Here is a 23,697-nt window from a genome sequence, read left to right as displayed (position 1 = left end):
CCAGGCGCCAATCCGTTTCCCACGGGGGCTCGGATCGCGGCTGATGCGGCTACCAGTCTCGGGTTTGAACAGTTTCTTCGCAGAGTTCTCGTAACTGCGCGCACACTCTCGGTATCTTCATTTTCTTTTCATTGACTGGCTTTCGGGTTGTGCCCATGCAGCCTCTCAACAGCGGAATGCCAATTATGGCGATACGACCGTGAGGAAAACATAACACCCAGTCTCCCAGTGGAGAACATCTCGGACGCGGCAGGGAATCGAACCCGGGCCTGTTCGGTTAGCAATACGCCCCGCTGACCGCGTAGCTGACGTAGTGTACTACATCTACAAGGTGACAGTTGTTGAACTGTGTTAAATAAAGTAGTCATTACTTCTGAACGGTTTGCGTTAGGACGTTCAAACTGCACGGTTGACTGCGGGGCACGATAGGAATTAGTATTTTTCGGATAAGCGACGAAACCCATTTTCGTTTGCATGGATTCGTCAATAAGCAAAATTGGAGCTTTCGGGGGACTGAGGATCCACATTTCGCGATAGGGAATTCTCTCCATCCTCAACGGTTGACTGTATGGTTTGCAATGTCCAGTCACGGAATAATCAATGCGATATTCCTTGATGGCAGGGTGACTACCGAACGGTACATCAAGGTTTCAGAAGATGATTTCATCCCCATTACCCAAACTGACCCTGTTTTCGACACTGTGTGGTTCATGCAAGACGGAGTTCAACCCCATCGAAGCAGGAGAGTGTTTGATGTCTTGAAGGAGTACTTTGGGGACCGCATTCTGGCTCTAGGGTACCCAGAGACCATTTGCATGCGTCTCGATTTGCCGCCATATTCTCCGGATATGAACACGTACGATTCCTTTTTGTTGTTGTTATTGTTGTTGTTGTGGTCTTTAGTCCAGACACTAGTTTGATGCAGCTCTCTATGCTACTCTATCCTGTGCAAGCTTCATCATCTCCCAGTACCTACTGAATCTGTTAAGTGTAATCATCTCTTGGTCTCCCTCTACGATTTTTACCCTCCACGCTGCCCTCCAATACTAAATTTGTGATCCCTTGGTGCCTCAGAACATGTCCTACCAACCGATCCCTTCTTCTAGTCAAGTTGTGCCACAAACTTCTCTTCTCTCCAATTCTATTCAGTACCTCCTCATTAGTTATGTGATCTACACATCTAATCTTGAGCATTCTTCTGTAGCACCACATTTCGAAAGCTTCTATTCTCTTCTTGTCTAAATTATTTATCGTCCATGTTTCACTTTCATACATGGCTACACATCATACAAATACTTTCAGAAACGACTTTCTGACACTTAAATCTATACTCGGTGTTAACAAATTTCTCTTCTTCAGAAACGCTTTCCTTGCCCTTGCCAGTCTACATTTTATATCCTCTCTACTTCGGCCATCATCAGTTATTTTGCTCCTCAAATAGCAAAACCCATTTACTACTTTAAGCGTGTCATTTCCTAAGCTAATTGCCGCAACATCACCCGATTTAATTCGGCTACATTTCATTATCCTCGTTTTGCTTTTGTTGATGTTCAGCTTATATCCTCTTTTCAAGACATTGTCCATTCCGTTCAGCTGCTCTTCCAGGTCCTTCGCTGTCTCTGACAGAATTACAATGTCATCTGCAAAGTTTTTATTTCTTCTCCATGGATTTTAATTCCTACTCCGAATTTTTCTTTTGTTTCCTTTACTGCTTGCTCAATATACAGAATGAATAACATCGGGGATAGGCTACAACTCTGTTTCAGTCCCTTCCTTTTTATTGGGCTGTATTAAAGACAAGGCATACACAGCAATAACAGCAAAACCATTGCTAAGCTGAAAACAGCCATTCGGGAGGTCGTAGACAACACTGATGTTCGGGCACTTCAGCGGGTCATGCAGGATTTCGCTACTCGTCTGAGTCACATCATCGCCAATGATGGCAGGAATATCGAACATGTCATAACCTAAATCTGAATACATGTAGTGATTTTTTTTTTTTTTTTGTCATCAGTCTACTGACTGGTTTGATGCGGCCCGCCACGAATTCCTTTCCTGTGCTAACCTCTTCATCTCAGAGTAGCACTTGCAACCTACGTCCTCAATTATTTGCTTGACGTATTCCAATCTCTGTCTTCCTCTACAGTTTTTGCCCTCTACAGCTCCTTCTAGTACCATGGAAGTCATTCCCTCATGTCTTAGCAGATGTCCTATCATCCTGTCCCTTCTCCTTATCAGTGTTTTCCACATATTCCTTTCCTCTCCGATTCTGCGTAGAACCTCCTCATTCCTTACCTTATCAGTCCACCTAATTTTCAACATTCGTCTATAGCACCACATCTCAAATGCTTCGATTCTCTTCTGTTCCGGTTTTCCCAAAGTCCATGTTTCACTACCATACAATGCTGTACTCCAGACGTACATCCTCAGAAGTTTCTTCCTCAAATTAAGGCCGGTATTTGATATTAGTAGACTTCTCTTGGCCAGAAATGCCTTTTTTGCCATAGCGGGTCTGCTTTTGATGTCCTCCTTGTTCCGTCCGTCGTTGGTTATTTTACTGCCTAGGTAGCAGAATTCCTTAACTTCATTGACTTCGTGACCATCTATCCTGATGTTAAGTTTCTCGCTATTCTCATTTCTACTATTTCTCATTACCTTCGTCTTTCTCGGATTTACTCTCAAACCATACTGTGTACTCATTAGACTGTTCATTCCGTTCAGCAGATCATTTAATTCTTCTTCACTTTCGCTCAGGATAGCAATGTCATCAGCGAATCGTATCATTGATATCCTTTCACCTTGTATTTTAACTCCACTCCTGAACCTTTCTTTTTTTTCCATCGATGTACAGATTGAAGATAGGGGCGAAAGGCTACATACTTGTCTTACACCCTTCTTAATACGAGCACTTCGTTCTTCATCGTCCACTCTTATTATTCCCTCTTGGTTGTTGTACATATTGTATAAGACCCGTCTCTCCCTATACCGTACCCCTACTTTTTTCAGAATCTCGAACAGCTTGCACCATTTTATATTGTCGAACGCTTTTTCCAGGTCGACAAATCCTATGAAGGTGTCTTGATTTTTCTTTAGCCTTGCTTCCATTATTAGCCGTAACGTCAGAATTGCCTCTCTCGTCCCTTTACTTTTCCTAAAGCCAAACTGATCGTCACCTAGCGCATTCTCCATTTTCTTTTCCATTGTTCTGTATATTATTCTTGTAAGCAGCTTCGATGCATGAGCTGTTAAGCTGATTGTGCGATAATTCTCGCACTTGTCAGCTCTTGCCGTCTTCGGAATTGTGTGGATGATGCTTTTTCGAAAGTCAGATGGTATGTCGCCAGACTCATATATTCTACACACAAACGTGAATAGTCGTTTTGTTGCCACTTCCCCCAATGATTTTAGAAATTCTGATGGAATGTTATCAATCCCTTCTGCCTTATTTGACCGTAAGTCCTCCAAAGCTCTTTTAAATTCCGATTCTAATACTGGATCCCCTATCTCTTCTAAATCGACTCCTGTTTCTTCTTCTATCACATCAGACAAATCTTCACCCTCATAGAGGCTTTCAATGTATTCTTTCCACCTATCTGTTCTCTCCTCTGCATTTAACAGTGGTATTCCCGTTCACTCTTAATGTCACCACCGTTGCTTTTAATGTCATCAAAGGTTGTTTTGACTTTCCTGTATGCTGAGTCTGTCCTTCTGACAATCATACCTTTTTCGATGTCTTCACATTTTTCCTGCAGCCATTTCGTCTTAGCTTCCCTGCACTTCCTATTTATTTCATTCCTCAGCGACTTGTATTTCTGTATTCCTGATTTTCAGAATGGTTCAAATGGCTCTGAGCACTATGGGACTCAACATCTTAGGTCATAAGTCCCCTAGAACGTAGAACTACTTAAACCTAACTAACCTAAGGACATCACACACACCCATGACCGAGGCAGGATTCGAACCTGCGACCGTAGCAGTCCCGCGGTTCCGGACTGCAGCGCCAGAACCGCTAGACCACCGCGGCCGGCTCCTGATTTTCCCGGAACATGTTTGTAGTTCCTCCTTTCATCAATCAACTGAAGTATTTCTTCTGTTACCCATGGTTTCTTCGCAGCTACCTTCTTTGTACCTATGTTTTCCTTCCCAACTTCTGTGATGGCCCTTTTAGAGATGTCCATTCCTCTTCAACTGTACTGCCTGCTGCGCTATTCCTTGTTGGTGTATCTATAGCGTTAGAGAACTTCAAACGTATCTCGTCATTCCTTAGTACTTCCGTATCCCACTTCTTTGCGTATTGATTCTTCCTGACTAATGTCTTGAACTTCAGCCTACTCTTCATCACTACTATGTGATCTGCGTCTATATCTGCTCCTGGGTACGCCTTACAATCTAGTATCTGATTTCGGAATCTCTGTCTGACCATGATGTAATCTAATTGAAATCTTCCCGTATCTCCCGGTCTTTTCCAAGTATACCTCCTCCTCTTGTGATTCTTGAACAGGGTATTCGCTATTACTAGCTGAAACTTGTTACAGAACTCAATTAGTCTTTCTCCTCTTTCATTCCTTGTCCCAAGCTCATATTCTCCTGTAACTTTTTCTTCTACTCCTTCCCCTACAACTGCATTCCAGTCGCCCATGACTATTAGATTTTCGTACCCCTTTACATACTGCATTACCCTTTCAATATCCTCATACATTTTCTCTATCTGTTCGTCTTCAGCTTGCGACGTCGGCATGTATACCTGAACTATCGTTGTCGGTGTTGGTCTGCTGTCGATTCTGATTAGAACAACCCGGTCACTGAACTGTTCACAGTAACACACCCTCTGCCCTGCCTTCCTATTCATAACGAATCTTACACCTGTTATACCATTTTCTGCTGCTGTTGATATTACCCGATACTCATCTGACCAGAAATCCTTGTCTTCCTTCCACTTCACTATACTGACTCCTACTACACTCCTGGAAATGGAAAAAAGAACACATTGACACCGGTGTGTCAGACCCACCATACTTCCTCCGGACACTGCGAGAGGGCTGTACAAGCAATGATCACACGCACGGCACAGCGGACACACCAGGAACCGCGGTGTTGGCCGTCGAATGGCGCTAGCTGCGCAGCATTTGTGCACCGCCGCCGTCAGTGTCAGCCAGTTTGCCGTGGCATACGGAGCTCCATCGCAGTCTTTAACACTGGTAGCATGCCGCGACAGCGTGGACGTGAACCGTATGTGCAGTTGACGGACTTTGAGCGAGGGCGTATAGTGGGCATGCGGGAGGCCGGGTGGACGTACCGCTGAATTGCTCAACACGTGGGGCGTGAGGTCTCCACAGTACATCGATGTTGTCGCCAGTGGTCGGCGGAAGGTGCACGTGCCCGTCGACCTGGCACCGGACCGCAGCGACGCACGGATGCACGCCAAGACCGTAGGATCCTACGCAGTGCCGTAGGGGACCGCACCGCCACTTCCCAGCAAATTAGGGACACTGTTGCTCCTGGGGTATCGGCGAGGACCATTCGCAACCGTCTCCATGAAGCTGGGCTACGGTCCCGCACACCGTTAGGCCGTCTTCCGCTCACGCCCCAACATCGTGCAGCCCGCCTCCAGTGGTGTCGCGACAGGCGTGAATGGAGGGACGAATGGAGACGTGTCGTCTTCAGCGATGAGAGTCGCTTCTGCCTTGGTGCCAATGATGGTCGTATGCGTGTTTGGCGCCGTGCAGGTGAGCGCCACAATCAGGACTGCATACGACCGAGGCACACAGGGCCAACACCCGGCATCATGGTGTGGGGAGCGATCTCCTACACTGGCCGTACACCACTGGTGATCGTCGAGGGGACACTGAATAGTGCACGGTACATCCAAACCGTCATCGAACCCATCGTTCTACCATTCCTAGACCGGCAAGGGAACTTGCTGTTCCAACAGGACAATGCACGTCCGCGTGTATCCCGTGCCACCCAACGTGCTCTAGAAGGTGTAAGTCAACTACCCTGGCCAGCAAGATCTCCGGATCTGTCCCCCATTGAGCATGTTTGGGACTGGATGAAGCGTCGTCTCACGCGGTCTGCACGTCCAGCACGAACGCTGGTCCAACTGAGGCGCCAGGTGGAAATGGCATGGCAAGCCGTTCCACAGGACTACATCCAGCATCTCTACGATCGTCTCCATGGGAGAATAGCAGCCTGCATTGCTGCGAAAGGTGGATATACACTGTACTAGTGCCGACATTGTGCATGCTCTGTTGCCTGTGTCTATGTGCCAGTGGTTCTGTCAGTGTGATCATGTGATGTATCTGACCCCAGGAATGTGTCAATAAAGTTTCCCCTTCCTGGGACAATGAATTCACGGTGTTCTTATTTCAATTTCCAGGAGTGTATATGTAGATTGAGCCTTTGCATTTCCCTTTTCAGATTTTCTAGTTTCCCTACCACGTTCAAGCTTCTGACATTTCACGCCCCGACTCGTAGAACGTCATCCTTTCGTTGATTATTCAATCTTTTTCTCATGGTAACCTCCCCCTTGGCAGTCCCCTCCCGGAGATCCGAATGGAGGACTATTCCGGAATCTTTTGCCAATGGAGAGATCATCATGACACTTCTTCAATTACAGGCCACATGTCCTGTGGATACACGTTACGTGTCTTTAATGCAGTGGTTTCCATTGCCTTCTGCATCCTCATGTCGTTGATCATTTCTGATTCTTCCGCCTTTAGGGGCAATTTCCCACCCCTAGGACAAGAGAGTGCCCTGAACCTCTATCCGCTCCTCCGCCCTCTTTGACAAGGCCGTTGGCAGAATGAGGCTGACTTCTTATGCCGGAAGTCTTCGGCCGCCAATGCTGATTATGTATCAAAATTTAGGCAGTGGCGGGGATCGAACCCGGGACCGAAGTCGTTTTGATCATGAATCAAAGACGCTACCCCTAGACCACGGATCACATGCTGGGTGAAGTGTGTACACCGTAGTTTGTAACTAATTTACTCTTTTTTTCTCGTATAGTTCAATAACTGTCAACCTGTGCATTACCATTGCACAAGCCATAGTCTGGCGCAGACACACTATCGTAGTAGTCTGCCGCGATCGTAAAGAAACAAGAACTTAGTCGGCAGGGGAAGGGGTTGGGGCGAGGATCGTTGCGAAACATGATGCCTGGGAGTTTGTGACAGTGATTAGGAGTAACTCTCGGGCAGAGATGGGATGTGGTGGCATTTCTGCAGAGCCCAAGACACTTCACGTAGTTTTTTGCTTTCACATTCCTTAACTTTGCCAATTCACCAACAAACAGGCATCTTCCAGCCTAACCTAGACTGCGACGAAAGCTACAGATCAGTGTGTTCCCACAACAACATTTCTTGCCTTCACATTAGTTGGTTTCGCCAACTCACAACCGCACGGTCACATTCCGTAAACTAGAACTCGTCTGAAAATGAGGAAATGAGCTGAAACTAGTAAAGGCAAATTAAATCATCACAAAAAATTGAATGGTCGCAATTTTTTGAGCTTTTCATAGTATTAAAACTATTTCCGAATAACGGTGTGCTACATTACAAAACCCTTTGCTACATCGATAGACAGGAAACAAATTCTTACTGGCCCTGTGTACCGCCTTATCCCAGGTCTCGCAGAAATATGTCTCCTCAGGAATGTCACTCGGAACAAGTGTTACGACCCCATAAGACCCTCTCTCCTCTCGCAGGACTGGCAGTCAACAAGGTGTTCGAACTTCAGCGAAAGCAGATCTGTCACATGGTCATAGGGATCGCTGATCCCATCTGCTGTTGTCAGAGTCATACTCTAACAGTGTCATTGACCGGGAGTTGTCTCTCCATTCACATCAACATATAGAGTCCGTATAAAGCTGTCTGCAGCAGAGGAGGATAAGCGTGACACGAAGGTAGCAACGAGTTAGGTCTGCGACTGCGTCATCTACATCTACATGAATACTCCACAAACCATCCTGTGGTGTCTGGCAGAGAGTACTTCACGATATCAATCTCTTTATTCCCCAGTTACTAATCCACCCACGAATGGTGCGTGGGAACAATAGCTATCGCTAAAGTTCCGGATGACCTCTAATTTCCTTTTTCCTCGTTGTGATCATTTCATGAGGCGCATGTGGGCGAAATTAATATGTTGTCCAACTCTTCCCGTAACGAACTGCCTCGTAATTACAATACTAAATTTCTCCGCCTAGGAAACCACTTTTGTCGTAGCGTCTGCTGCCGGAGGTTGTTGGGCAACACCCTAAAGCCGAGTAAACCATTCCTTGGGGAAGCGCGCCGTTCTTCGCTGCGTCTTCTCTATTAATCCTACTTTTTAAGGGTCATAGGCTGATGAACAACACTCAGGAATTCGGTCGAATAAATATTTTGTAAGCCACTTCCTTCGCGTATGAATTACATTTCCGTAAGATTCTCGCCATCTAAATCTATCTGGCATTTGCTTTTCCTCCTATTCTTTTCTTGAGATCATCCAATTTTATGTTGCTGCAGATGGTTACTCCTAGGGATTTTATGGCAGTTACTGTTTCCAGTGATTTGTCGCCAACAGTGCAGTCTAACAGTAGTGGATATTTCCAGAATGCACTTGCCCGCGAAAGGCAAAGGTCCCGACTTCGAGTCTCGGTCCGGCACACAGTTTTAATCTGCCAGGAAGTTTCAGTAGTGGGATCTATCGCCTTTTTTATGTGTAATACGTGACACTTACGTGCATTCAAGAACAACCTCCAGTCCCTGCATAAATCATCGATCTTCTGCAGATGTCCTGTCGTTGCAATCTGCCTAGAGCGGAAAACTTCGTCCTCTGAATAGCCACAAGCAGCCTCCAACGCTGTCCACTAGATCACTAAATACACATTCTAAACAGTAATGCCCTATGACATTCTCTTGCGGTACTCTTAAAACTAACGTTACATCTGTCGATTTTGTTCCGTTAAGAATAACGTATTAGCTCTATCTTTCAACAAGTACTGAATCTAGTCACGGTTCTGGTTCAGTACTCGCTAACCTCTTAGTTTGTCCGCTAAACGAAGTTGTGGAACTATGTCCAGTGCCTTCCATAAACCAAAGAACACGGCGTCAACCTAGACACACTGTATTTCACGGATTATGACGGTCTCTAGAGAGAATACTCTGCACAGTTCTAAAAACATTTTCGCGAATGCAGTTACGTCATCGTCGTGGCTGTGACTGATTTGATTAGTTTAAACATACGATTTGAGCCGCACTGATATTTTACCAATCAACTAAATAAAAAAAAAATGTTTCAAATGGCTCTGAGCACTATGGGACTTAACTTCTGAGGTCATCAGTCCCCTAGAACTTAGAACTACTTAAACCTAACTAACCTAAGGACATCACACACATCCATGCCCGAGGCAGGATGCGAGCCTGCGACAGTAGCGGCCGCTCCGTTCCAGACTGTAGCGCCTAGAACCTCTCGGCCACTAGGCCGGCTACTTAAATAAAAATAAGTTTTTAGCATAGTACGATTTTTTATCGGACTAAGAAGTATAAAATAATTGCTCCAAGCTCCATAAATTTAGAAACCCATACAGATAGTTCTGAAAATTTATGATTGTGCATATTTAATAGCGCCGGCCGAAGTGGCCGTGCGGTTAAAGGCGCTGCAGTCTGGAACCGCAAGACCGCTACGGTCGCAGGTTCGAATCCTGCCTCGGGCATGGGTGTTAGTGATGTCCTTAGGTTAGTTAGGTTTAAGTAGTTCTAAGTTCTAGGGGACTGGTGACCACAGAAGTTGAGGCCCATAGTGCTCAGAGCCATTTGAACCATTTGAATACAACAAAGCCAAATACTAATTTTCAAATATTTAGCTTTAAAAATATTTTCATAAAACGTTTCACTCCCTACTTCAGTCCCTTAGCGGTTGAATTTCCAAATGCAGTGAAATGCATATTTTTTTTTATTTCTAACAGAGAAATCGTAGATTTAGCTTGAAAGAAGTTTGCATAGTGAAATATTTACATAAAAGCTTTCATCGAGCACTTCACCCGCTTGTAGATTGAATTTCAGAAAACAGTAAAAAACTATTTTTTTTTATTTCTAGCGGAGAAGCCGAATTCAAATTTTCATAGATTTAGCTTTAGAAATGCTTTCTTAATGAAATAGTTTCATAAAACATCTCACCCTCTATTTCAGACCCTTAGAGGTCAAATTTCCAAAAACAATGAAACACGAATTTTTTTTTTTATTTGCAACTGCAAAGTCAGATACCAATTTTCAGAGATGTAGCTCTAAAAATACTTTAGCAATTCTTTAATAATGATGTATTTAAAAAATCTTCCACCCACTATTTCACCACCGTAGGGGTTAAATTTCCAAAACAGCTCAAACAAATGTTTCTTCTATGTGATCTGCGGCTTTCCCGGCGAATGTGCTGTATCCAAGGTTCTCGGGTGTCCTGCCGGATCCGATCATCGAAGTTCCACGATATTTCGCCGAATAACCAGCTGGACACCCGAGAACCGTGGATACAAATGTTTCTTCTCTTATGATCGAGAAAACTAATACCTGTTTTCGTAAGTTTAGCTTCAAAATATTTTTGTAGAAAATCTTTCGTCCCCTCTCTCACCCCCGTAGGAGTGGAATTTCACACAGTCCCATCTTAAACGACGCCTACAGTATAAGACAAACACTATCTCCAAATTTCAGGTTTTTATCCTTACGGTTTGGGCTGGGTGATGATGAGTTGGTGAGTGAGTCGGTCTGTCTTTGCCACGCGGGTTTAGCCGAGCGGTCTCAGGCGCTGCAGTCATGGACTGTGCGGCTGGTCCCAGCGGAGTTTCGAGTCCTCCCTTGGGCGTGTGTGTGTGTGTGTGTGTGTGTGTGTGTGTGTGTGTGTGTGTGTGTGTGTGTGTGTCCTTAGGATAATTTAGGTTAAACAGTGTGTAAGCTTAGGGACTGATGACCTTAGCAGTTGAGTCCCATAAGATTTCACACACATTTGAACATTTTTTATTCGATCTGTCGAGGCATTGCCTTTTACATGTGGAGGTTATTAACGTTAAATCAGTTTTATTTCTCTTGGGAGACTGTGTCAAGCTCTTGGCGCAGTTTCGAATTTTCTGTTCTCGGATAAACCTGATCCGAAACCACCTAAAACTCTTTCAACTGTGGAAGAGCTGCGGGGGGCGCGAAGTGCTATGTGACACGTTAAGAGCTTTAGTCCTGCGACTGACATATCGGGCACAGATAGATCGCTCCCGGTGATACGGAAGTCATTTTATGCCCGTCCGCCACCATATAGTGGTTTCGGTTACAGAGAGCCGCCGCGGCGGAGGCGGCCTGGCTGTGCTTCACGAGCGGACGTCGGCGACGGCCAGATGAACGGCCGGCCACAGTGAAATACTGGTCCGGCGAGCAACCGGCCGATCAGAACCGTATTAGCCGCGCGGGGTGGGCTCGGCTCGGCTCGGCTCGGCTCGGCTCCGTGTCCCGCGGCCGCTGCGTACGTCACGAGAGCCGACCGGGACGCAGCCGCGTGTAATAGGGCGGCAGACCATTTGCTAGAAAGAAGGCTTTATGGGGCAGTTTAAGAGGCGGTTTTGCCGCTAATGGATGTAACGAGATGACGCGATAATGCCCTGTGTCAATTCGCAGCTAATTGGCGGATGAACGTAACGGGGCGGCCTGTCCGGTTGGCGGTAACATTAGACGGAGAGCCTTCTTATGCCGTCGGCTGGGCGGTTTTAAGATCGTAATTAAGCTATTATTTTCGGCGTGTGTTTCACTGTACGACAGCGAATCTACCTTCCATAAAACGTAAGACCATGCCAACTCCTCTCGCGAGTTGATAGGGGGAAGCTCTGAAATTGATAAGGTGAAGTGATGGAGAGTTGGCGGTGGGGGAGGGGGGGGGGGAGAGGAGAGTGTGCGATTGTTAGAGGTAAGTTTATCGTAGATGTCGATGTATATATATAAAAAAAAAGAAAACGAAAAAAGGGGACCATCGCTGGTACTGTTGCACTGAAGGTAGCGAAGATGGTTTTCACGACTGAGGATGTTACTGTCATCGTTTGCATTTCTTTTTTAGAGTTCCGTGCCTCAAACCGTAAAAATGAAACCCTTTTACGATCGCTTTGTTATTGTATGTGTGTTAAGTAAATTTTTTCTTAGGAACGAGCAGGTGTATCAGGTACAAATTTTCAAATTTTTGTCCGATATTAAGGTCTATGGTCACTTGGTAGGTTAAAAATTTTAAGCATTTGCTATTCTAAAACTCTTATTGAAACCTATAGCGTGCTTACCTTTAACCTAGACTCGTCAAATTCGGCAAGAAGCAAGGTTTCACAGTATAAGTAAATGGAAAAATCCGACAATGGTTAATTTGTAATCTTTTTTTTTTTTTTTATACGTCTGTCTGTCCGTCTGTTAAGACCCTTTTCCTGTGGACCAGATCAGAGTATCAAGTTCAAATTTATGTCACATACCGTCAAAAGATACGCCCATTTATGTCACGTATTTTTATGCTGAATAACTCATCAAGACCTATCGGGTGCTTCCCATTCACCTAGGATCATGAAATTTGGCAAGAAGCAAGGTTTCACAATACAAATAAATTTAAAACCCCGATAATTATTAATTTTTAATTGTATAACACAAAGAATGTATTCCGACACTTGGTATCCGCCTGTATGTCTGTTACACTGTTAAGACGCTTTTTTCTCTGGCACAGATGTGCATGTCAAGTTCAGATTTATGTCACATACTAACGCCTACCCCTTGGCGTCGTAAAAATTTTAATCTTGTAAATCAATTCAGTCAAAAGATATGGCCGTTTATGTCCCTAGGGCACAAATGATAAGAATTCAAAGTTCTCTTTTCTCAGCCCAAACTCTCTTGCAGGGGCGATACAATGCTTGCTGCCAGTGTGACGAACGTAATGTGCCACGAAGCATGGACGTAAAGTAGAATGCTGCAAGAGTTTTCCTGACATGACATGGTGTACGAATACATATAAATGATTTACTAGGTTGGTACAGAGATTGAAAGAACTTTTACAATTGGTTGAGGAGCCGTACACGGCGTCTATAAAAGGAGGCAATACACAGGACTGGCTGAAAAAAAATGGTTCAAATGGCCCTGAGCACTATGGGACTTAACTTCTAAGTTAATATTTTTTCGCGAAAAAAAACTCGTCTTCTCTCTATGGGTTACCATTTTGAGTTGACGAATCATCTCCGTAATACTCACGTGTTGATCGAACCTGTTGTTGTTGTTGTTGTTGTTGTGGCCATCAGTCCTGAGACTGGTTTGATGCAGCTCTCCATGCTACTCTATCCTGTGCAAGCTTCTTCATCTCCCAGTACCTACTGCAACCTACATCCTTCTGAATCTGCTTAGTGTATTCATCTCTTGGTCTCCCTCTACGCTTTTTACCCTCCACGCTGCCCTCCAATACTAAATTGGTGATCCCTTGATGCCTCAGAACATGTCCTACCAACCGATCCATTCTTCTAGTTAAGTTGTGCCACAAACTCCTCTTCTCCCCAATCCTATTCAGTACCTCCTCATTAGTTATGTGATCTACCCATCTAACCTTCAGCATTCTTCTGTAGCACCACCACCTACCGGTAACAAATCTGATGTGCTTCGATGCCTTTGTTTAATCCGACCTGGTGGTGATTTGGTATTCACCTACTGTGTTCTCTGTAAAATGTACTGCATGCCATCGGCTAGTTACAACCAGTTATTTCATTTTAACCAGACGTGTCGAACTACTCTCGCGAATCATTGTCCAATTCTTTCCTCTCCTACGACTACACGGTTGTGACACGTTGTCACAAATGAATTGGGTTATTCTGAACAGGTAATGTATGACATGATTATTGCACGCGTAAAAAGTAAGAATTGAAATGTATTTACAGTCAAAAAGAGCACTTGTCTTTTATTATACAACTTCTTTGCTGTTAGTCTGGGTTAGTGCATAGGTACATTTACACACACTGGTAGGAAGAAACTAACACTTGTGATGAAATAGACTGTCATTGGTAATGCAACTCGAAGCTCTGTTCGATAGAAACTCTTTCTCTTAGGACTGTTCAAAGACAAAGTTCACAAACGTAACCGAGGGCTGCGCGAGATTAGCCGAGCGGTCTCAGGCGCTGCAGTCACGGACTGTGCGGCTGGTCCCGGCGGAGGTTCGAGTCCTCCCTTGGGCATGGGTGTGTGTGTTTGTCCTTAGGATAATTTAGGTGAAGTAGTGTGTAAGCTTAGGGACTGATGACCTTAGCAGTTAAGTCCCATAAGATTTCACACATTTCAACATATCCAAGGACTTGCAGATTAACTTGAAGAGTGTAAGTGATTTTCTCTAACTCTCTTGTCGCATGAAATAGTGCTCTTTTCGCTATTTGCTGTAGACTAGACAAGCAAAGCAAGCAAGCCCTCAGTCTTCAGGCGATGAGTGGCCCACGGGGACCATCCGACCGCCATGTCATCCTCAATGAGGATGCGGATAGGAGGGGCGTGTGGTCAACACACCGCTCTCCCGGTCGTTATGATGGTTTTCTTTGACCGGAGCCGCTACTATTCGGTCGAGTAGCTACTCAATTGGCACCCCGAAAAATGGCAACAGCGCATGGCGGCCCGGACGGTCACCCATCCAAGTGCCGGCCACGGCCGACAGCGCTTAACTTCCGTGATCTGACGGGAACCGGTGTTTCCACTGCGGTAAGGCCGTTGCATGTAGACTAGGGACTAGGCGGTGACTGGAATCTACCTGGCGCAGAACTGGCCTCGTGTCCGCGTGTCGATCTGTTTCAAGACAGGACGTCGACGGTTCCACACAGTAAATGGAATGACACCATTAATAAATATAGACTTCGATCAGAAATCTGTAGCTATGGTAGAATATTCAAATTTTCTAGGTGCATGCATCGATGAGGGGTTGAACTGGAAAAAACACACTGAGGATCTGCTGAAACGTTTGGATTCAGCTACTTATGCTATTAGAGTCATTGCAAATTTTGGCGATATACATGTGAGTAGATTAGCTTACCACGCCTATTTTCATTCTCTGCTTTCGTATGGCATCATATTCTGAGGTAACTCATCATTGAGTAAAAGAGTGTTCATTGCACAAAAGCGTGTAATCAGAATAATCTCTGGAGCTAGTCCAAGATCATCGAGCAGACACTTATTTAAAGAGCTATAAATCTTCACTGTAGCCTCACAATATATATATTCACTTATGAAATTTGTTATTAACAATCCGAACGAATTCAAAAGTTATAGCAGTGTACATGGCTACAACACTAGGAGAAAGGATGATCTTCACTAGTCAAGGTTAAATCTAACTTTGGCTCAGAAGGGGGTAAATTACGCTGCCACAAAAGTCTTTGGTCACTTATCTAATAGCATCAAAAGTCTGACAGATAGCCATATAGCATATAAAAGGAAATTAAAAGAATTTCTTAATGGCAACTCCTTCTACTCATTAGATGAATTTTTGGATATAGTAAGTGGGTAGTGAGTAGTCCATGCGCAAGATAGGCAACATCAAGGATAGTGCGAGCTCAGGAGCGCCGTGGTCCCGTGGTTAGCGTGAGTGAAAACTTTATTTTCGCAAAGTTATGATCTGTCCGTTCGTTCACCGACGTCTCTGTTCACTGTAATAAGTTTAGTGTCTGTGTTTTGCGACCGCACCGCAAAACCGTGCTATTAGTAGACGAAAGGACGTGCCTCTCCAATGGCAACCGAAAAGATATTTGATCGCAAGGTCATAGGTCAACCGATTCCTCCACAGTAAAACACGTCTGATGTATTCAAATATATGACACTGGTGACGGCATGTGCGTCGTGTGTATCGATGTTTGTTTAGGTGTAGCGTCCCCATACTACGGCGCAGTTACCTCGCATCGGACGGACGGACGGACAGATAATAATTGTCTGAAAATAAAAAAATTAAACTTTTCTCTCGAGGGAAGACTTGAACCAAGAACCTCTCGTTCCGCAGCTGCTCACGATAACTAGGGGACCACGGCGCTCCTGAGCGCAGACTCTCCTTGATGTTGCTCATGTTGCGCATGGACTACTCAGCTTGTATATTTTGCTTATCCGCTGTGCCAACATATAACTAAATCTGAGGGGGGGGGTGCGATGTGGAGGTTCCCTTGTGAGTGAGTGAGTACAATTCCGCGACGGACCTGCACAATCCCTCAAGCGGCCATCAGATTTTCACGAGTTTGGGGCCAACTGCACGGAAGGGAGCGAACTTTGGAGTGGAGTTTTACGACTTGTTGCTCTGCGGGCCGCGTGCATTATTCGCCAACAGCGAGCAAGTCTAGCGGGCTGCGGCTGCTGGCGTGGAAAATTTACGGTTTCCGTGGGGCCGGAGACGGCCGAGGCGCCTTTATGTTCCCGGGCGGCTGTGCAACGGCGGGCCCGTCGGCATGGATGCATTATACACGCCGTAGTCGCATGGCGACCTGGCAGCCGGCGACGCCGAGATTGGCGGCCGCGGAGCCCTGCCTGCCCCACCCTGCGCTGCGACAAAGCGGGACACGGAGGAGGTGCGGCGGGCCTTTGTACCTGCCCGTCTATTTCTGCTGCAATTAATTGTAGCGCTCAGCGCACTTTGTTCCTCTTTCAGATTCACGGCGGTGGCGCACTGTCTTGCATTTACGGCTCCTGTAAAACGCAGACTGAATTACGCCCCTCACTAATTGTGCTGTGGTACAGAAGAAGCGAGTTACTGTTCCATTTGCAGCCAATTAATGTTATGTAACGGCGGGAATGAGTCGGCTACAGTTCTAACATGGACTGTGCTTGATTGTATTAGTAACGCAATATCACACAACCAGGCACCAGTTGCAGATTGCCTATCTGACTTGCTTCCGAGTGTAACGAAAATTTGATTGACAATATACCGCGTAATTATTAACCGAATTTAAAAATTTAAAATGCTGACAATCGAATGGTTCAAATGGCTCTGAGCACTAGAGCACTAGAACTTAGAACTACTGAAACCTAACTAACCTAAGGACATCACACACATCCATGCCCGAGGAAGGATTAGAACCTGCGACCGTAGCAGTTGCGCGGTTCCAGACTGTAGCGCCTAGAACCGCTGTGCTGAAAATCTGCTCGTTAAGAAATATGATCATGTATTAAAAGTTTAACACAACAAGTAAAGTATTACAGTAGAAACTGTGTTTTTGTCCTGAGGCAGCCTAAGTCAAGGCGCGCAAATACCTGGATTACATTCAACCAGTATTTCAAAGCCAGAGCACTTAGCGACTTCCAAGAAATTTTACACATAACTTCCAACCTTTACGAAATTTTTTCTCGCTGACACTTACCCCGTCCTCCCATAACATGATGAAAGGGAAAAAATTCTATCGCTTTCTAAAATTTCGCGGCCTAAGGCGCTGCCGTCATGGACTGTGCGGCTGGTCCCGGCGGAGGTTCGAGTCCTCCCTCGGGCATGGGTGTGTGTGTTTGTCCTTAGGATAATTTAGGTTAAGTAGTGTGTAACCTTAGGGACTGATGACGTTAGCAGTTAAGTCCCGTAAGACTTCACACAGATTTGAACATTCTAAAATTTCGCTATTCATGCAGTAAAACTTCCGTATCAGAAATGACGTTTTAATTTATTAATTCTTTACTACCGACTATTCACAACTGACTGTGTGGACATTATCTACATACACCACTGAATGTACCTGGAAAATTACATAACTGAACGGCACGTAGTTCTGCAGACACCACGTATTAAACTAGCTTCTGCTTAAAACAGAGCTCAGTAAAACCTCGACATGAGGCATTACGTTTTAATTTATTATTTATTTGTCCGTGACTCTGTTCGGAACACATTTTACAGACGGTATCCACATACACCACTGAGTGTGTCTTCAAAATTATGTAGCTGAACGACACACAGTTCAGGAAATATGACACCATGAAGTGTGAGATTCGTCAAAAACGTGATTTTACGTAAAACGTAACTCAAATTACACAGACTATTTTCATCCATTGTTTCATAATGATAGCATGTTATGACTACTTTTCCGCGTGTACGTGTTTAACGTCAAATATTTAACACATTACTCATTGGTAAAGTAAGCAGACGTTTGAACTTGTTTTATGCAAGGGAGAGCGATTCGTTAGAGAATCGGGGTTCACTGGTTGTAAAAAGCGTGGAAGTTACTAAGGACCATAGTAGGATGAGTATTTCCAAAGTAACTCCTCATTGGTTAGAAAATAATACAAAAAGGCTAAAAATTAATAAGATAATCTACAGCTAAAGCTGTCTACAGAACAGTCGATCCGGAAATGAATGGAACGACTGAAAAAAGTCTTCCCTAGGGCGCACCAATTTGGGTTCAGGAGAAATGCAGAAACACGCAAGCTAATGGTGTCACAATGACTCGTCTTAGAAGATAGTGAAGAAAGAAAGAAAGATCTGCATTTGTAGTATCAGTATCCTTTCAAAACTGCCTTGCCAATATTGACTAAAATACATTTTTATCAATTACGAAATTGCCAGCGATAGAAAACAGGTTGGTTCAAATGGCTCTGAGCACTATGGGACTTAACATCTGAGGTCATCAGTCCCCTAGAACTTAGAACTACTTAAACCTAACTAACCTAAGGACATGACACACATCCATGCCCGAGGCAGGATTCGAACCTGCGACCGTTGCGGTCGCGCGGTTCCAGACTGAAGCGCCTTTAACTGCGTGGCCACACTGCCCGGCGATAGAAAACAGGAACCGAAAGGTTATCTTCAATTATTTAAGAATCGAGACTACAGATATAAGAGTTGTAGGGAATGGAAGGAAAGCAGTGGTTGAGAAGGGAGTAAATACAGATTCGCAGCTTATGCACCGTATCGCCGGCCGCTGTGGAGGAGCGGTTCTAGGCGCTTCAGTCCGGAACCGCGCTGCTGCTACGGTGCACGTTCGAATCCTGCCTCGGGCATGGGTGTTTGTGGTGTCCTTAGGTTAGTTAGGTTTAAGTAGTTCTAAATCTAGGGGACTGATGACCTCAGATGTTAAGTCCCATAGTGCTTAAAGCCATTTGAACCATTTGATTTTGCACCGTATTATTCAGTCTCTACATTGAACAGTCAGTGCAGGAAATCAAAGAGATATTTGGAAAGAGAATCACACTTCAACAAGAAGAAATAATAAGTTTGGGGTTTAATGGTTCCACTGTAGATCTATCATTGTGATGAGATGAAAGGGATGGATGTCTTGAAAGGAGTAGTAAGACCAAAATCAGCAAAAGTAGAACGACGATAACTGACAGCCAAATTAAATCAAGCTATACTGAGGGAATTAGTGTGCGAAATCGTTGGGAGATGAGTTTTGCAATCTGGCCATCGAAACATCTGGCGATGGCCGAAGTAAGGGGTACATAACGTGGAGACAGAGTAGTAAGAAAAGAGTTTCTGCGAAAGAGAAATTTGCTAAAGAAGCTTACTAATCGAGTATAATTTTAAGTGTTGGAAAGTATTTTTTTAAGGTACTTGTCTGGAGTGTAAATTTGTACGCAAGTGAAACGAGGACGACAAACACTGCAAACACAAAGTGAATAGAAGCTTTTGAAATATGGTATTAAGAATAATGCTGAAGATGAGGTAGGTAGATCGAGTAACTAATGAACACTCAGCTGTATGACAGGACATGGCTATAACAAAAGATACATTGGTAGGACAAATTTGAGGCATCAAGCAATACCTAATACGTCAGCTTAGGCAGGTGTGGGGTAAATATTACAGATGGAGTCCAGTAAGCCGTAGTTATGCAGAGATGAACTGAGTGACACAGGACAGACTTGCGTGAAACCTCCATCAAATGTTTCTCAGAATGATGAGGACTGTTACTTCCACCACCGTTGCTACTATTACTACCACAACAACAATAAAAATGTAATTCTCATACATACTCTTGTCTATGAGCATTTTTTAATTATGTTGGACATTTAACTAAACAATATACCAATGATCTACTTCTTGTGAACTGAGAGCGTCAAAACTTGGCACAGTTATTACTCATGTTCTTTGTAGGTCTCACCTAGTGATATAAGCTTCATATATCGCTCTACGCAGTTGTAAATATCTCTCTCGTACAAACTGGGATATGGTATCAAAAGCTACGTTTGACTTTTGACATCAGAATATCATCATTTAGATAAATGCTTATCCTTCCAAAATAATGTCTCTGTTCGAGAGAGGTTGGAATAAATTGGTTCAAGAGCGGGTGGCTCGGGAGAACAAAATAGAATTTCAAAGGGCATTCAGTGCTGTTCCATGTGTACGACGTGTGGCTGAACTGGAAAACTGTCTCGCAGATTACGGACACCCTGCGCGAGCATCACACGCACCTTAGTTTGGTGATCTCGCACGATTTCCGCTGTAGTGAAGCGTTTTAAGTCCCAGCAACTGCAGTGCTCTTTTCCTAGGAAACTCGTCAACACTGCTTCGTGCTGGTCCCCTGCCTTCCTTGGAGTCGACAACTCTAAGTTCACGTTGCATCGAATGGTCTTCAGACTATGGATCAGTTTCATCCTGTGGAATCAATCTTTTAAAACGTTGCCTTAGGTACAACGGAACGTTATCAGTAGCACCCGAGAATATTGGACTCGTTTCTGCTTCTCTAAAAATCTGGGGAGCCAGGAAAACCACCGGGATCATTGTCGTGGATGACGTTTTCCGCGGACCACGCTCCAAGGCTGACAATTTGAACTACCGTAGATGGCATTTATGGTGTGCATCGACTGCAGAGTGTGGTCGCCATGGCATTGCAACCGTTCCCATCGAAGTTGTACTATATTTTGTCTGATGTCAGTTCTTGACATCGGAGTGTGACTCATCTTTATAACCTATTTTATTCCATCGAATATACCCCTCTCAGTGAGATCTTTAAAGAACCCCTGCGTTCCATTGAATCTATCATCACACATGGCCCCTTGCACCATTTAGCAACTCTAGAGGAACGCCCATTACCAGTAGACAGTTTTAATTTGATACGAAACTTATAGAGTCTTTTACTAGCATATTTGTTCAGTTTGGTCCTGCGAGAAGTAGAAGTGGATCAGGGAAAATCTTTTACGAACCTGTAAAAATGTAGCGTATTTTCTTTAGTAAATGGAGAAAAGTTGTAATCGGTCGCTGTACAACATATTTTAATGCACATCGAGTAGCTTGCATCTCTGGATTTATAATGGGTTCGACCTGCAGCGAACAGTCTTCAGATCTGAATATCTCGGCTACAAGGTTGGTTGCTTAGTTTGGGGCGAAGGGACGAAACAGCAAGGTCATCGGTCCTAACGGCGTACCCCATGAATTTGTTAGCAAACTCGCGAAGTATGTCTGGGAACATTTTAAATGGCGGGCAAAATCAAAATGGCCTGGTAAATCAGCCTAAATCGGGTGGATGATTTGAGTTGGGCTGACCTCTCAGCTCTCATAGGGCGCATGAAATATTTTCAGAGACCACTTTCCAAATGAACAATTGCTCCCTACCTTTTGACACAGAAGTCAAAGGGACGTGAAACTCCGCTCTTCCTACATTTTTCCACCGTATTTCGCTCTGTATTCCACTGATCCACAACAACGCAATGTAACACTTTGCTTAAAGTGAAATCTGCGGGGTACAGTCACACGTTTGAAACATACATCGGAGAAAAGTAGCCAAATTACTTTTACTGGTACTGTGTTCAAAAGACGACAAGACAAGCTTTCTGCTATGTCCTCAACTCCAGCTGGCTACTGTGATAATGTTCTACGTTTTGCGTTCCGTAGAGCATAGAAGTAGTCATAAGAAGTGGTTATTACAGCCGGTTTATTGCTGTAAAAGGCTTTGCTGTAGCGCATATAGTTCCATTCCACCAGAAGGTTGCGATTCAAACGTCCGCTTTGTTCCCGGGCCTTGAGTGCTGCTTGATTTCGCGTTGCCCTCTGACAAGTGCAATTACCGCCGAGCATAAACAGAGTGAGTCACCGGCCTCCACCAACCCATAACGCAGCTGGCGCGCCGCTGCTGAAGCGAGGGAGGGACGCCCGCTGCCGACATCGCAGCTGCGTGCAAGATCCCTGTGCGTCAAATGCCGGCAGCAAACCGACAAATAAATGAAACCAGCGCAACATGATAGCTGTTAGTCCGGTATTACACAATCAAATTTCTTTGTCAAAGATTTCATCAAAGATGTGATCGAATATTCCATCAAATATACACTCCTGGAAATTGAAATAAGAACACCGTGAATTCATTGTCCCAGGAAGGGGAAACTTTATTGACACATTCCTGGGGTCAGATACATCACATGATCACACTGACAGAACCACAGACACATAGACACAGGCAACAGAGCATGCACAATGTCGGCACTAGTACAGTGTATATCCACCTTTCGCAGCAACGCAGGCTGCTATTCTCCCATGGAGACGATCGTAGAGATGCTGGATGTAGTCCTGTGGAACGGCTTGCCATGCCATTTCCACCTGGCGCCTCAGTTGGACCAGCGTTCGTGCTGGACGTGCAGACCGCGTGAGACGACGCTTCATCTAGTCCCAAACATGCTCAATGGGGGACAGATCCGGAGATCTTGCTGGCCAGGGTAGTTGACTTACACCTTCTAGAGCACGTTGGGTGGCACGGGATACATGCGGGCCGGCCGCGGTGGTCTAGCGGTTCTAGGCGCTCAGTCCGGAGTCGCGCGACTGCTACGGTCGCAGGTTCGAATCCTGCCTCGGGCATGGATGTGTGTGATGTCCTTAGGTTAGTTAGGTTTAAGTAGTTCTAAGTTCTAGGGGACTGATGACCACAGATGTTAAGTCCCATAGTGCTCAGAGCCATTTGAACCATTTGATACATGCGGACGTGCATTGCCCTGTTGGAACAGCAAGTTCCCTTGCCGGTCTAGGAATGGTAGAACGATGGGTTCGATGACGGTTTGGATGTACCGTGTACTATTCAGTGTCCCCTCGACGATCACCAGTGGTGTACGGCCAGTGTAGGAGATCGCTCCCCACACCATGATGCCGGGTGTTGGCCCTGTGTGCCTCGGTCGTATGCAGTCCTGATTGTGGCGCTCACCTGCACGGCGCCAAACACGCATACGACCATCATTGGCACCAAGGCAGAAGCCACTCTCATCGCTGAAGACGACACGTCTCCATTCGTCCCTTCATTCACGCCTGTCGCGACACCACTGGAGGCGGGCTGCACGATGTTGGGGCGTGGGCGGAAGACGGCCTAACGGTGTGCGGGACCGTAGCCCAGCTTCATGGAGGCGGTTGCGAATGGTCCTCGCCGATACCCCAGGAGCAACAGTGTCCCTAATTTGCTGGGAAGTGGCGGTGCGGTCCCCTACGGCACTGCGTAGGATCCTACGGTCTTGGCGTGCACCCGTGCGTCGCTGCGGTCCGGTCCCAGGTCGACGGGCACGTGCACCTTCCGCCGACCACTGGCTACAACATCGATGTACTATGGAGACCTCACGCCCCACGTGTTGAGCAATTCGGCGGTATGTCCACCCGGCCTCCCGCATGCCCACTATACGCCCTCGCTCAAAGTCCGTCAACTGCACATACGGTTCACGTCCACGCTGTCGCGGCATGCTACCAGTGTTAAAGACTGCGATGGAGCTCCGTATGCCACGGCAAACTGGGTGACACTGACGGCGGCGGTGCACAAATGCTGCGCAGCTAGCGCCATTCGACGGC

General features: G+C 45.4%; 1 pseudogene; it reads right to left on the bottom strand.

Moving 5' to 3' along the window:
* Positions 1–14,592: 14,592 nt before the first annotated feature.
* Positions 14,593–14,710, bottom strand: LOC126485402 (5S ribosomal RNA; annotated as a pseudogene).
* Positions 14,711–23,697: the final 8,987 nt, after the last annotated feature.

Source organism: Schistocerca serialis, chromosome 6, assembly GCF_023864345.2.
Source record: "Schistocerca serialis cubense isolate TAMUIC-IGC-003099 chromosome 6, iqSchSeri2.2, whole genome shotgun sequence".
NCBI classification, from domain to species: Eukaryota; Metazoa; Arthropoda; class Insecta; order Orthoptera; family Acrididae; genus Schistocerca; species Schistocerca serialis.
The sequence above is the reverse complement of the archived record's forward strand: the minus strand, read 5'-3'. Positions and strand labels throughout refer to the sequence as shown.